This window comes from Diabrotica undecimpunctata, chromosome 3 (genome assembly GCF_040954645.1).
Source record: "Diabrotica undecimpunctata isolate CICGRU chromosome 3, icDiaUnde3, whole genome shotgun sequence".
NCBI classification, from domain to species: Eukaryota; Metazoa; Arthropoda; class Insecta; order Coleoptera; family Chrysomelidae; genus Diabrotica; species Diabrotica undecimpunctata.
This window is the reverse complement of record NC_092805.1, coordinates 126,603,647-126,620,400: the sequence shown is the minus strand read 5'-3', so window position 1 is coordinate 126,620,400 and position 16,754 is coordinate 126,603,647. Positions and strand designations below refer to the sequence as shown.

At 32.5% G+C, this 16,754-nt stretch overlaps 1 protein-coding gene across 2 annotated transcripts in view; it reads left to right on the top strand.

Annotated features, from left to right (window-relative positions):
• Positions 1-1,867: 1,867 nt before the first annotated feature.
• tn (tripartite motif containing protein thin) overlaps positions 1,868-16,754 on the top strand; it is a 94,317-nt gene continuing 79,430 nt past the window's right edge. Inside the window, exon 1 of one of the 2 annotated variants that reach the window (XM_072526871.1) lies at positions 1,868-2,069. The gene's annotated coding sequence lies outside the window, so the exon portion shown is untranslated. The remainder of the gene's footprint in view (positions 2,070-16,754) is intronic. The other variant, XM_072526873.1, reaches the window with a different exon arrangement.

Here is a 16,754-nt window from a genome sequence, read left to right as displayed (position 1 = left end):
TTTAAGGTGAAAATTTTCGAAACATTCGGGGTGTAGATGCACTCTACACCTTTTACATAAATAAATAGTATTATATTTATACATCCGACATTCTTGCACTATCGTCTCTTTTTGTAATGTGGCCAATATTGTCGAATCCGGTTTCATCTAGTAAAGCTAATTTAGATTGCCGTCCATGTACTAAGTTTGACACTGATGTAGCGGTTTCTTCACTATCTTCTCTTTATGTTTGATTAAATGAAATCTATGTCGGTTCACGCATCATCTTATAATGTGCACTTCTTTATGCTCATCCTTCGACCAATACATATCAACTTAAAGCAGAGTGTGAACCAGATAAGATACATATGCCAATAAATTTTTTAAATCTATGTCATTCATTTCAACATCTTGGCGGTTATTCTGTGATGCATAAATATTTGTAAAATATAGAATGCTCTCAATTACTTGTTTCTCAAAAAAGAGTGAAAAAACTTCAATTTAAACTTGCCTCCATGGTTGGATTTTATATTGTCTAAATATCAATCAGACTGATGTTGAATTACTACTGAGTACGAAGGGGTATCTGTTGTTACCCAACTTGAGACAAATTTGGATTTACTATTTTTGCCTGGTTTTTTCTTTGGACGTTTTATCTACGGTTCAGAGGAATATACGAATATCATAATCAGAATCGTCAAAATTCTCAATCACTTGTATTTCATATGTACCTGCAATATCCGATTTTATTCCTTTTTCACAAATAATATTATCATTAATGTCTTCTACATCGGAAACTTTATCTGATTCCGAAGGCAAATAAATCTATCTAAATCTATCTTCCTTTCATATTTCGAGAATTTACTGAAAAATGCACTACTATATACACGCATTCACATGATAATAGTTTAGCTTACTTTATTTTAATTTATATAGAATATAAAACAAATAAATACAAGGAAACTTTCAAATCAAGTTAAAAAAAAAACAAATATACCGTTTACAGCACACAGTAATTCTATAAATAGATAATGAAGTGTAATAACGAGATCGTATATTAAAATTTCAGATTTTTTAGTCTAATGAAAAAATAAGTATTTTACAAAGTTTCTGTTTTTTGAAGTACTGTATTAGGTTTTCTATAATAACAATAAAATTTCACTGTGTTATAATAAAAAATTAAAATATTATTTTGGTACGCCCCTGCAACGTTGATAAGTGGAATATGATTTCGTCGCTTTAAGTGCCTTGTTGCCAAGTAATCACCTTCAATTAAAAATTGTTTTAGTATAGTGTCCTTAATGTTTTTCTTTCTAATTAAATGATAAAGTATCATTTAATATCAAGTAAAGTTTCTAAGTAAAATAAGAATATTTCATTAAATTCTCTACAATTTTGTTGTACAATACTGCTGTACAATATTCAAGTTACTTGACAGTGAATATACATAGAATAGTCCAGCACAACTTATTTAACAATAAAAAGAACAAAACTTTTCAAAAGGAAAAAAATATATTTCAAAATCAGCCTCAAAATAAAATAATATATATATATATATATATATATATATATATATATATATATATATATATATATATATATATATATATATATATATATATATATATATATAAATTATGGTAAAGCACATCGGAAGGAACAGTATAAGAGTATTCTGTATAAAATTTCGCAAGACACAGGGCGATCCAAACAGATGTTTAAATAAAGCAATTCCACATTCCTTTATTAATCCAATCTGAAATTTTTTCCACCGACCTCGTAGAAAGAGTTTAAAGATAGCGCAAAATAATGTGTGAGTGTGCGACTGAGAGCATCCAAGAGACTTTTTCAGATAGTCATCTCTCAAATCTATTTAAACACTTGCAAAGTTGGCAAGTGGTTCACATTAAACGTTTTTCGTCGAAAATATTTTCACTCTACCTGTAGTTTGGTTAAGTTAGTCGCTATACGACTCCAACACGCTAAGTGATGCATCTGCCGGCTTTAAGACATAATTGAGAAAAGTGTTAAAAAAATTTCCACAATTTTTGCGACAAGTGATAACCCCGATATTCAGTGCGGAACGAAAAGTGAGTTTCATGCCAAATTATAGCACTTTTTGAAGATGAACTATTTCCGCTTCGAGTTATAATTGTTTTAGCGTTTATTTTTAATTAATATCACATTTTTTGCTCTTTAGTTTTATAACAGGAACGTATCTAGTCTTTTTGTCCTAAATATATACATATATAGGAATGTATTTACGTAGAATTGGTTTTTACCTTTTTTAATGTTTACAATAAATTTTGTTGTTTTGTCATTCTTTTTTAACTTTCGAAATATTTGATGAACATTACCCAAAATTTTTGTTGTTAGTATCTTTTTACATTATATATAAATGTTTATATATATATATATATATATATATATATATATATATATATATATATATATATATATATAAAGAGTGGACTAAAAGTTCACTCAAAGTTCATTTGGTGACTTATATCGTGCTATTCGTACTACCCTATCCTCTGCCATTCTACTAATGTGTTCGTTCCACTCCTGTTTTAGTTTTGTCACCCATCTATTTATGTCTTCTATATTGCATGCTCTTCTTATGTTTTCACTTCTCTCCCTATCCAACAGACTTTTCCCTGATATTCGTCGTAGTATTTTCATCTCTGTTGTTTCTAGAAGTCGTCTCGTTTTAAATGTGTCGGGTCTTGTCTCCGCTGTGTATGTTAATATAGGTCTAATTGCTGCTTTATAGATTCTTGTTTTTGTATCTTGTCTTAGGTGTTTGTTCTTTCATATTGTGTATTAAGAGATCCTGCCGCTTTACTTGCTTTTAAGCGTTGTTGTCGTACTTCTTCTTCAACACCTCCGTAACTAGTTATATCTATTCAGAGATATCTAAACCTTGCTTCCTGCTTTATTATTTTCCTATCAATTTCGATTTTACATCGTATTGGGTGTTTAGATGTTGTCATACATTTGGTTTTTTTCTGCTGATATTATCATATTATATTTCTTGGCTGTTGTATTGAAAATATTTGTTAATCTTTGGAGCTCGTCTTCTGTCTCGGCGATTAATGCGGCGTCGTCTGCATAACATAATATTTGGATTTTTTTGTTTCCATTCTGTAGTCATGACCTTCACGTACTGCTTGTATTATTTCGTCCATTATTATATTAAAGGGAAGTGGGCCTAATGATGAGTCACCCTGTCTGACTCCACTTTGTTCTGGTATACACTGTATTAGTTTTCCATTTACCTTTGCCTGTATTCGATTATGGAAGTAGATTTTTTCGATGATTTGTATAATATTGATTGTTATGTTTCTTTTATACAGTAGGTGCAAGACGTCTTCGACTTGGATGCGATCGAAAGCCTTTGTCAGATCTATAAAACATAGATATGCTGGCTTATTGTACTCGATGGCCTTTTCTGTGTTTTGTCTTAGTACAAATACGGCGTCTACGTAGGATCTTCCGGATCTGAATCCTTGTTGTTCATCTCATAGAGTTGTTAGTTCATTGATTTTGATAGTTAGGACTTTTGTGGTGAGCTTAAGTGCGGTGTTCAGTAGATTTATACCTCTATAATTGTTGGGATCCTCTTTATCTCCTTTCTTGAACATTGGTATTATTAAGCTGTTTCTCCATGCGTCTAGTATCTTGCAGTGCAATATTAGTTTTGTATAGGTTTTGACATCTCTAGGGTTATACTTTCTTCTCCGTGTTTTAGAAGTTCGTTGGTTATTCCATCTGGTCCTAGCAACTTTCTATTTTTGAGTGAATTTATGGCTATCTCTACTTCCTGAAAACTGATTTCTATTTCGTGTCTTAATTCAGATACGTTATTGTGTTGATTATTATTTTCCTTTCCTTTAAATAGTTCCAACAGGTATCTTTCTCATTCGTTTGCTGGTATGTTATTGTATTTCTTCAAGTCTGCAATTTCTTTCCATTGGTTTCTTATGAATCTCCATATTTGATTTTGTGTACCGTAGAAGTTGCTTTCCATCCTTTTTGAAAACTGTTCCCAGTGCTCATTTGCTTTGTTCCATTTCGTATTCTTCTATAGGTGTCTCGGGATTCTGGAGTATTTAATGTTTTGTACTTCGTGTAGGACTCTCGTTTCTCTTTTCATTTCTCTTTTATTTATTTTCTGAACCATGGTGTATTGTTGTTGTTTCTTTTGTTCAGTATGATTTTGCGTTTTCCTAGAGCTTCTGTTGCTGCTTCTTTAATGTTGTTTCTAATTTTCTCCCAGGTCGCGTTTATATCTTAGATGTCGTCTATTTGTTTCAGCTGTATCTTCTGTGCTAGCCTCCTTTGGAACATTTCTCTTGTAGAGTCGTTCCACAGTGATTGTACATTGAATTTTTCCTCATTGATATCCTATAGAAAATGTTTTGGTGTTATTTTCATTCTTATTTTTGCTAGTACTAGTTTATATTCTATCTAATCAACTGTTCAAAATGTCCTCCGTTATTAAGTTGAAAGCGTAAACAATGGTGGAATGCGTCTATTACAATTCTCCATGTTTCGCTTGAAATTAATATATGGATTTATTGATAATGCTTTGCCTTAGCTCTACACTTGCTGGTTTAGTTTTATAAATTCTACTTTTCAAGTAACCCCAATAAAAATAATATTTAAGGTTCAAATCGGGTGAACGAGGAGGCCCTTCAATACTTAATTATTTACCAATCTATCTTCCGAGAACTGTCTGATTTAAATAACGCCGAACATTTACACCGACATGACCTGCCGCTCCTTCTTGCTGAAATTATATATATATATATATATATATATAATATAAAATTAGTTTTTCTTGGGTTTAGGTTCAATAAATTATATTAGATATGGAAAACTAGATTTTATTTTCCATAAAAATCAACGTTTCGGCAGGAAACCCTTGCCTTTGTCAAGATTCTAAAATGAACAAGATTCATACATATACATACATACATATACAAGTATATGTATATATATATATATATATTTTACAATAACTGTTTGTTCTTAATCTTGTTCATTTTAGAATCTTGACAAAGGCAAGGGTTTCCTGCCGAAACGTTGATTTTTATGGAAAATAAAATCTATATATATATATATATATATATATATATATATAACTTACCAAAACGTAAAAACGGACACTGACATTAATGAAGTGACAAATAAAAATTGATATCTGATATCTCATGGTTTACTGTCATTAGTGTGTAATTATTTTTATATGGGCGTATCATTGATGTTTTTGAAAAAGGTAAAGTGGAGATATGTTATGACTTTAAGAGCTTTTTATGGTATTATATTTATTATTATTTAAATCAGATTGAAATATATTTTATTTAGGTTTTGTGTGTATTTATTACATTGTTGGTGATAAATATATTTGAGAATTATTTTGTTCAAAATTCTACTTTGTATACCTAAAATTTCAAAACTTTTATTAATTAAGTAACAATTATCTATATACATAATTATTAGTAGTTATTTACATGCAATATGTTGTCTATAGCTATTTGAATGTCTATTAAAACTGCCCACTTTAATTATAAGGTTTCAAAGTTGGCAAAACATATTAAAATTCTTGCTGTTTCGATTATTATTAAGATTAATGATCCTCTTGAAAGTATCAGGAGGAAAGTCAAGATTGCGTTGTCAACAAGTCACATTTTTGTGTAATAAACTCTTATTTTGTTGCCAAATAAATGTTATAATCAATAACATAACAATAATATATTTTCTGAATTAACTGTTTAATACAGATTTTTAAATTAATTGCTTATTTTGGACGCTGTCTATGAAAAATCGACATTTTTTCGTGATACCAATTTCAGAATACTAGAATTCTGTACTAGCTTGTACAGGTCTAGCGGATGGGTACCATGTGTTTTTAGAGTCACTTGGTAGTTTCCAAAAAGTGTTTGCCGCCTGCGATTTAATGCCTTGAAGTTTTGCAAGAAATGGTTGACTATTTTAGGTTCTCTATATTTTGTTATACTTCATGACAGAATATACTTCACAGTGAGAGTTATGTTGTTGACAGAGCCAGGCTTTTTCTTCTGGAGTATCTTTTAAGGATTTCTAAACGTATTTTCTAGCTAATTCTTTTCTGAGAGTTCGTTAGTTCTCTCAGTGTCATGTATTTAGTGTAACACTGTTAGATTACGCCAATCTGTCGAGTTTTCAACATTTCCACACTAGCCTAGATTTCACTTTAGGGCTTCAAAGAGCTCTCCTGATTGATTGACTATATGTGTATGTATTAATCTGCTTTTTAGGTACTACTGAATCTTCCTACACCCGATCCTTCTGCAATTTTAGACCCATTTGTATCAAGTATAATCCTTCAGTCTAGTCAGTCTGGGTTGTGCTTCCTGTACCTTATCCCCTCGTAAGCATATATCGAGCAAGAGTACTTTAGGTCTGTATTTGGGCATCAATTGGCATCATCGGTATTTCTGATTTTATTTATGATGTTACTGTGTCCTAATCTAACCATTACGTTGCTCAGTTTTTCTCGCATTCTATAATATCCCATTCTCACTTTCCCCTCTATAGCTGCTATTAATGTTCCCCTAATATTGCCAAAGCTTTTCAACCTAGCCCTAGAAGACGTCTTCAAAACTACAAATTGGTCAACCTATTAACATTAATGGCAACAAGTTAAACCACCTCAGATTCTCTGACGACATAGTAATTATAGCGAGCACATTCGAGGGACTGCAAATTATGATGGGGGAACTAGCAGCCAGCTCACAATACGTTGGCCTAAAAATGAATATGAAAAAAACAAAAATAATGACAAACACAGATGACCCCAGACATATAACAATAAATGGCAGTGAGATAGAACAAATCCAGGAATATATCTACCTAGGCCAAATCCTGAAACTTGACAAAGAGAACCAAAGTGCGGAAGTTACTAGAAGAGCAAGACTAGCATGGGCAGGATTTGGAAAACTTAGTTGGATACTTAAGAACCGCAAAATACCCCAATACTTGAGGACCAATGCATCCTTCCTTTCATGACATATGGATGTCAAACCTGGACCCTAACCAAGGCAAACATGAATAAACTAGCCACGACAGAAAGAACAATGGAAAGAGCAATGTTAGGTATACGACTGTCAGATAAAAAGAGGAACGACTGGGTAAGATCCAAAACAAAAGTCGCGGACATAACAACAAAAATTGCCAAACTTAAATGGAGCTTCGCGGACCACACTGCTAGACAAAAAGACCAACGTTGGAATACTACAATACAACATTAGAGACCTTACGAAAGTAAACGACCAAGAGGAACACCACAGATGAGACGTGTTGATGACATTAAAAGAATAGCTGGAACAAATTGGAAATATGTTGCTCAGGATAGAGACCGATGGAAGGAGTTGGGAGAGACCTATGTCCAAACATGGACGACAGAAGGCTAAGAAGAAGAAGAACATGCCTCAAATACTGGTTTCAATACTCCGCCACTTAGGTCGTTTTTTTTTGTTGACTGCCATTCAGTCAAGGAGAGTGCATTTTTCTTCCAAGTACGTACAAACAATTAGAGGCCAGAGTTCTGTATTAAACCACAGTCACATCTGTCATCTTCTCAATAGGCGGAAGGTCAATTTCATACCCACAAGCTGAAACTTAGTTTAATTGATAGATTATGATGTTATGTTAATATACTATATTTAAATTTTAAACAAATTGCAGTAGACTCCCTTTATAACGAGAACTGAAATGGCAGACTAATTACCTCGTTATAAGCCGATCTCGTTATATCCGACAACAATAATACTGTGCATACATATAAATATGTAGTTTTCTAAAACATTACCTTCCTATAGTAAAGCCATTCGGAGCAATATAAGATGCTAAATATTGTTTGAATAAAGTTTTTGAAAAAAAGTTGTTTACTTTTATTGTCAATGAAATTCATTAAAACAAAAAAGAGTAGTTTACTTTTATTGTCAATGATATACGTCAAAACAAAAAATCTGTACTTACATTGTTTTCCAACTTCACAATGTATAAAGCGTATTTTCAAGGATAACATAAACTATTGCTTCTGCAATTGGAAGAAGTCTGTCATTTTTGACTGCTTTAAATTGTTCAGTATCATTTTATCTATTATATTTTCTAAAGATGTAAAACAGTTGTATGCTTCATCATTTGAGTTTTGGATAAAGTTTCTTACAATGTTTAAAGCACTTTCCACATCTTGTCTATTAGTTTTCTTCACCGCGACTGTCTTCTCCATCTTCATCCCTTTTGTCACTGACGATAACGCTCTCCGCCGGCGGATTTATTACTTCCGCGATAATTTCACTACACCGCGATAAGATCACAAACAATGACGTCATCATCAATGGCAATGAATTTAGCAAACCGTTTTGCTGTTGTAGCCTCAAAAACTCTGCTACAGGATATTCATCTTCTTCGTTTTCTACCCCAGGCTCTGTCCACCCAGCCTGACCGAAACATTTTCTGATGGTTTTTTTATCTACGAGTGTCCATGCTTTGTGGATGAAATTTATGGCATCTAATAAAGTAACAGGTGATTCACTACGGTTTCCCACATTATTTAGGATCTGCTTATCTAAAAGTTTTCTGTAGTGAACTTTAAGGGACCTTATAATGCCCTTATCCATCGGTTGCAGAACAGATGTGAAATTTGGGGATAAAAAAAGAAGTTGAATGTTTTTTAAACCGTTAACTTTTGGATGGACTGTACAATTGTCAACTAAAAGAATCTTTCGATGTGCCAACTCTCTGTCCCACTTCAAAAGTTCTCCATTAAAAATCGCTGCTGTCATCCACGATTTTTTATTAAATTTATATGTGACGGGAAGCTGATTCACACCTCTGAAACATCGTGGTTTTTGAGATTTCTTCATGACCACTAACTTCCTTTTTTCGGAACTGGACATGTTGGCACACGCGAGTACAGTTTTCCTTTCTTTTGATAACTTGTCACCTATACAACGTTTATTTTTGAGTCTTATCTGGAGTAAGCTTAAAAAAAAGTCCCAGCTCGTCGGTATTGAAAACATTATTGTCACTGTAATTTTGTCTTATTGTAGGCCATTACTTCAGCCAGTTGTCGGTGACTTCTTTGGAAACACTCTTCGCTTCACCGCAAATTTTTCCACACGTAATTTTGCACCTGGCCTTAAAACGGCTCCTCCACCCACTCGATGCTTTAAAATTCTCATCACCACCTAGCGCCTGCGAAAACTGTGTTGCTTTTTCTTGAAGCAGTGGTCCACTTATTGAAACATTCGCAGCCCTGTTTACGGTAAACCATTTGACCATTGCAGTATCGAGTTCTTTATTAGTTGCGGCACGTAGTTTTTTAGACTTACCGGAAAAAGACGAAGCTGCTTCGAAAATCTTGTGTTTATTTTTGAGCATGGTAGATAGAGTGGAACTTGAAATTCCTCTTTCACGACAAACTTCTGCTTTCTTCTTACCGTTCTCAACATCTTTAAGGATGTTAATATTTTCTTCTAAAGTAAATACTTTTCTTTTGGGAGTCACAGTGTGTAATCTATGTGGCTATGTAATCTACAACACAACTTTCAAGACACGAAAGCACAATCAGGAAACAAACGATAAACATCTAGGACAAAAGCAACTGTGTAATGAAATTCCGGTAAAATTGGTTTTATTTGTCATGTCATGTTTCTAAGCTTTTTTACGTAGTTTATTAGGTGCGAATGGTCAAACCCCTACACTGACACTTGTGAATCATAAATTTTAAATTTCCGACAACACAATATCGGTCGGTAAATTAAACAGAAGAAGTTTATTGCAGACGATAATTAAGTTTATTGCAGGCGGCAGTTAAAAAGGGTATTTATTTATAGCCACAGCCGGGTAAAAAACGTATAAAACACGTTTTTCGATCCTATTTTCTCTCGATATAACCAAATTTGCCTCGCTATAATCAAATTTGCCTGGCTATAGAGGGTTACAGTTCAATAGAAATTTCACGGGACATCTAATGTACCTCGTTATAAGCGAAACCTCGTAATAACCGTGTTCGTTAAAGAGGGAGTATACTGTATAAACAATTACTTTTTTCGCTATAAAATCACATTTTCAATAATTTGGGTAACAATAAAACTTTCATTATTGTTGTGATGTTTTCGTAAAATGTTTACTTTAAGCATAAAATGCAAATAAACAATTAACAATGCCGAAAAAAGTCAATTTTATGATGGTTTTATGCTCTAATGATGGTTTTATAGACTTTAATCTTCGGTTTCTGTTTCTCCTTGTTTGTGTTAGTGTTTCTGTCATACCTACCGTTATGATTAGTTTAATTTTAGGAGACAAGTTATATTGATTTGTTTCTTAAAAGAATGGCTTTTAAAACATTTAACTGTCTTTTTCGTTATCACCATGATTCTTACAACATTCAGCTGTCTTATGACATATTCAAAAGCCAGATTGAACTAAGTTGCAGCTAATGCATTACTTTTATAAAATTGATTAAACATTTGCTTTAAGGTGAAGAATAAGAGGGTTAAGCCATGATAATTTTCACATTTTAACTTGTTTACTTTTTTTATAGATTTTGCAAATGATCCCCGTTTTTAATCGCTGGGCATTCCATATCTTAATTACAAGAGCATTGAAGTGGATTTTCCAAATTTATTTTACCTCATTAATTATTTATCCTTTAGTCCAGTCGTCAGAGATTTGACTTCTAAAAATCATACGAACAAGCTGAATTTTGCTAAGAACGTCAATTTTGAGACCCCAACAAGATGTCCAAAAGTTTACCACTTTCACCCGTGGCTTCTCACTAAAACAACTCATCGTAGGGGGGGAAATGAAAAAAGTTGATTTACCAAGAATGTGTATGTCGCAAAAAAAAATATTCAAATACAAAATATATATTAGATAATTTTGAACAAAAATATTGATCAGCACTTTTTGTGTAGAATGAACCTTTCTTTCAGAAAGAACGTTTGCAGCGACCGACGATTTTGAATGTCAGTTACGCGCGCGAAATAAAATTTGTATCAACTCAACAGTAAAAATTCAATATCTTTTAATCACACTGTCCTATCGCCAAAAATCAAAACGTGTTTTAAAGGAGAAGAGTGTTTTCGCATGCAATTTTTGTATTTTGCCGCAAAGGTGTTAAATAAACAAACATTACGCGATTTTTGCCATTTTTGACGATTTTCATGAGATCAATAAAATTTATCACTTTCATTGACCAGTCTTAATAGAATTTTCATTGCTAGAGCCTAATATTTAAAACTTATAACATGAAATTTAGATTTTGAGTTTTAGCAACCAATAGGAGACATGAAATATGCCTAAAAACCGCAGAATTTAAACTTTTAAGTACAAACAATTACACGCCACGGGAAAGGTATCCAAGAAGGCGGTATTGGGTGGAATTTGTAGCTGAAGTTGTGTAGCTTTGAAACACTTAGTTGTACAATCAAAAAGTAGCAGGTTTAAATATTTTAGATTGCTTGAAATGTGAAAGTTTAAATTCAGCGTTTTTAGGCATATTTTCAATGCTTCACATTGTGTTTTGTTGCCAAAACTCAAAACCGAAATTTCATGCTATAGTTTTTGAAGATTAGGATCTAACAATGGAAATTCCATACTAACTGGTCAATGGAAGTGATTCATTTTTTAATCTAGTGTGAATCAATAAAAACTGGCAAAAATCTGGCAATGTTTATTTATTTAATACCTTCATAAAAATTGACTTCATTTGGCCGGGCTGGGAGAGGGGGGGGGGCAGTTGTATATTTTTTTTGATTTTCCAAGATCATTGCTTTGAAATTTCTGTTTCGTTTTCGGTATTTCTATTTCAATTATACGTTTTTATTTTCTCTCTAAGGGTACTTTCCATTTATTTTTTTCTGTATGTGCTTCGTTTCTTTTTTGTGTGTCTTAATTGTACCATTTGATATTTTTTGACATTTTATGGTCTTTGTTGTGGCATTTAGCACTTTTATCTATAATTTTTTTCAATGTTTTTCACTGCATATTTTTGTTTTGAAGCTTTACTTAGCATTTTCTTGACTTAGGTTTTTCGATGTCTGGTTCTGTTTTTGTTTGTTCGTACTTTTTTTCCACAAAATTCTGCACTATCTCAACTTAATACATAACTTCAATAAATTGAGAAATTAAAAAGCAATTAAATGAATATTGATTTCGGTAAAATATTCATAAATTTTTTTATAATTTTTTAAATATTTCTTGAGACAGTTGCGAAAAAATTGGATTACAGAAACTCTAGTTGCCAAAAATCTTTCGAAATATATGAGACGAAGACTATAAATACATCAATATTTTAAAAAATCTGCATTAAATTAAAATTTTAACTAATATTTCTTAAAGTGTAATCAACGAAAATTACAGATTTATTTAGACTTGGCCGTAATCCTGTAATAATTTTTTTTAAATCTATTTACCTGGCATTGGTCGATGACGCGACGTTGATGCTAATTTCAGATTCAATGATGAATCGTCCGCCTGTCTGTGTATATCTGTATATAATACCTCCTTTTACATGTTACATGATGTCGTTCTATTTTGAAAATACAAAGTTTCAAATATCGTAGATGTAGACCAATAAAATTATTATAGTTATTTGTTTATGTCTTATATTTTTAGGATGTTTAATGTTTATTTTTTTGATAAATATCGACATTAGCTTCAAATTCTTATTTAAGTACATTCCTGAGTTGTTTCAGAATCAAAAACTTTCCCTGTTTAAAATAATGATTTACATTTCATTTTTATCGATGTATCCATAAATATGTATATGTACGAATGAATGCATTAATTTAGCTACTTAGATATCTACAATCTTTCCTGATCATAGTGTACAATTACTTTTAGAAGACAATTTTTATATAATAGTTACACATGTTTTTGATTGTTTACTTTTTTCTATTTTTAACATTTTGCTGTTGCTTATCAAAAGGTTAAAGTTACATGTTCAGTTTCGATAAAGTATGTTATAAAGTATAATATAATAATATTTACGTTTTTTTAACACTATCAGTGGTACGTTTCAATTGAGCTCCATTTCCTAATCCTGTACCATTTAGATGGCTTCATGTAGAGATTCCCTCACCAAAGTCTTCATTTGATTTGACCATCCAGTTGGAGATCTTCCTCTTGGTCTCTGCTCTTCTAGCTTTCCTTCTACTACCAATAGTTCGATAGTCACCGTTATTCTGGCTATGTGGCCAAAGTAATTTAGGTATGCCCGGTTCAATTTTTTTATTAGCCAATCTTTTATATGAAACTCTTTCAGAATTGACAGGTTGGTTCTGTGTTTTGTCCACTACTATGCGTCGAATTGTTCTGTAGACCCACATTTCGAAATCTTTGATCTTACTTTTATCAATTTTTTGAGAGTCAATATTTCAGCCGGGCATATAGCAATGGAAAAAATAAGTGCATTGACCTACAAGTACGCTATTGTTGATTAAGAGTAAGAAAGAATGAGGAGGAACAAAGACAATGATTTTCTCATTGTGTAATTGTTGCATATGGTTAGTGATTCTTTCTTATGGATTGTAACGAAAATCATCTCAGGTGGTTAAAAAGAAGAAAATCAGGTGGTAAAAAGCTGGGGTGGGTAAGGATATGACTGGTAGAAATATAATAAATAAATGACAGATAGTAAAAAGATAGATAATAGATAAATAAAAAAAGATAACAAAAGATAACAATTTGACAAAAGGGAAGAGGAAATACTGAATACAGCTAAACTAAAAAATGAACAGGGCTCCAATAACTCTTAACCTGAAAGTTATAAAGGACTCAAAATCGTCAAAAAATATACCAAGGAACAACACAAGTGAATTATTAAAATTGACATATTTACCTAGATGCTGCAAAAAGGTTCTTCTTCTTCTTAGCCTTCTGTCGTCAATGTTTGGACATAGGCCTCTCCCAACTCCTTCCATGGGTCTCTATCCTGAGCAACATATTTCCAATTTGTTCCGGCTATTCTTTTAATGTCATCAACCCATCTCATCTGTGGTCTTCCTCTTGGTCGGTTACTTTCGTAAGGTCTCCAATGTTGTATTGTAGTATTCCAACGTTGGTCTTTTTGTCTAGCAGTGTGGCCCGCGAAGCTCCATTTAAGTTTGGCAATTTTTGTTGTTATGTCCTCAACTTTTGTTTTGGATCTTACCCAGTCGTTCCTCTTTTTATCTGACAGTCGTATACCTAACATTGCTCTTTCCATTATTCTTTCTGTTGTGGCTAGTTTATTCATGTTTGCCTTGGTTAGGGTTCAGGTTTGACATCCATATGTCATGATAGGAAGGATGCATTGGTTGAACACTTTGCTCCTTAAGTATTGGAGTATTTTGCGGTTCTTAAGTATCCAACTAAGTTTTCTAAATCCTGCCCATGCTAGTCTTGCTCTTCTAGTAATTTCCGCACTTTGGTTATCTTTGTCGAGTCTCAGGATTTGGTCTAGGTAGATATATTCCTGGATTTGTTCTATCACACTGCCATTTATAGTTATACGTCTGGGGTCATCTGTGTTTGTCAATATTTTTGTTTTTTTCATATTCATTTTTAGACCGACGTATTGGAAGCTGGCTGCTAGTTCCCCCATCATAATTTGCAGTTCCTCGAATGTGCTCGCTATACTAACTACGTCGTCAGCGAATCTGAGGTGGTTTAACTTGTTGCCATTAACGTTAATGCCATAGGTTGACCAATTTGTAGTTTTGAAGACGTCTTCTAGGGCTAGGTTGAAAAGCTTTGGCGATATTACGTCTCCTTGTCTCACTCATCTCTTAATGGGGATGGGGTTTGTATTTTCTTTTAGTTGTACGCTCATAGTTGCGTTTTCATATATATTATGTATTAGTTGCCTATATCTCGAATCTATTCTACAATTATTAATAGCTTGTCCTATGACCCACATCTCGATACTATCAAACGCCTTTTCATAGTCGACGAAGGCAAGAAATACGGGTAGTTGGTATTCATTTGCCTTCTCTATCAATGTTCTTATTGTCAGCAGATGGTCTGATGTACTATATCCTTTGCGGAAGCTAGCCTGTTCAACCGGTTGGTAATTGTCCATTTCGTAGGTTACCCGGTTGTTAATAATTCTCATAAATAGTTTGTATACTTGACTGAGCAACGATATAGGTCTATAATTCTGTAGATCACATTTGTCCCCTTTTTTGTGTAAGAGTATTACTAGACTCTCGTTCCAGTCTTTAGGGATCTTGCTATTATGGAGACATCTATTAAATAGCTCTGTTAGTACAGGGATTGTTAATGTCTTGTTTGTTTTCAAGAGCTCGGCAATTATACCGTCGTGTCCAGGAGCTTTATTATAGCAAAAAGGTTATATCATCAATAAAATAAAATCATACGCAATACACATAAAAAAATGTATTTGTTTTTAAACGTCACAAAAGTATTAGTTTTTGTGACCGGAATGACAATATAAAAATGTTACTTTTACCTCAAGACATAAAAGTGAAGCACTTTTACGCCTAGGCAAAAAAGTGTAAAAATCAAAAGCTCAAAAGCTTCATAAACCGCAGTGGACTTGGTAGGCAACAATTCTTTAGTTTCAGTTTTTGCCGTACAGAAAATATCTAGAGGAATACGTGATGTCGTGGGATCTTCGGTATCAGATATAAAACTCGTACTATTGGGCGACAATAAGCACAAACGTTCACTAAACTTAACGAGTAGCTCATATTTGTCAAAGTGAAAATCAATAGAAGTAACCATAGTAATATAATATACAGATAACGATTTTTTTTGACCATAGGAATTAAGATTTATTGCAATCTTATCTCTAGAGTATATTTATTATACTGATCTAAAACTAATTTTTTGGTTACTTTTTAGCCTTAATAGCAATACAAATAAATAAGTAAGTAAATAAGTAATACCCTTTATTGTTACTGAAAATTGTACCAATTTTATGGACAAAGCTTATAACAATAAGACAATAAAGAAGAAAAAATCAGAATAAGAATCGTTTGTACTTTTAATAAAAAAAAAATTAAATTCTTTCAAACTTAAACATAAAAAATACAACCTAATTAAGAATCTACAAACTTCGTAAAATATACCTAACAAAAAATAAAAATTGGGAAGAGTGGCTTGGTCCACTACCGTCCAAAGTTTTATATTCGAGAAAAATAACATGCTACAAGATATGGATAAATGTTGATTCGCATCACTTATCAGACCATTCAGTTGTGATCCATATCATGTAATATTACATATATGTCAATTTCATGTATCAAAAAATACTACCTCTGGAGTATTTTTTGTTTCTTAGTTGGTTGAAAGCCTTCTCTACTTCTACTCTGATCTTTTGTGGTGTCGTAGTAGTTTATAATTTTGAGTAGTTTTTTCAGGTTTTTACAATGTACTCTATGTTTGTCTTTACTTCTTCGTTATGGTTTTCAATGGCCTGAAGTTCTGGCTTAACCTCTCCGGCCAAATATTTAACTTTTTTTAAATAGTTCATGACTTGCAGCAGTTTGCATATTACTCCAGTTCTTGATACTCATTATTTATATGGTTGTTTTGATCTCTGATGCACATACATTTTATTTTCCTGCTGAGCTCTGCTAGTTTTTCATGTATCCAGCTTTTTATCCCATTTAATGTTTAATTTGTGTCTTATGTTTGGGATTTAAAACTCGCCTCAAAAAATGTATAAAAATATATCAAAGAATAAAACCTTTCAAATAGATGTATGTACCAGA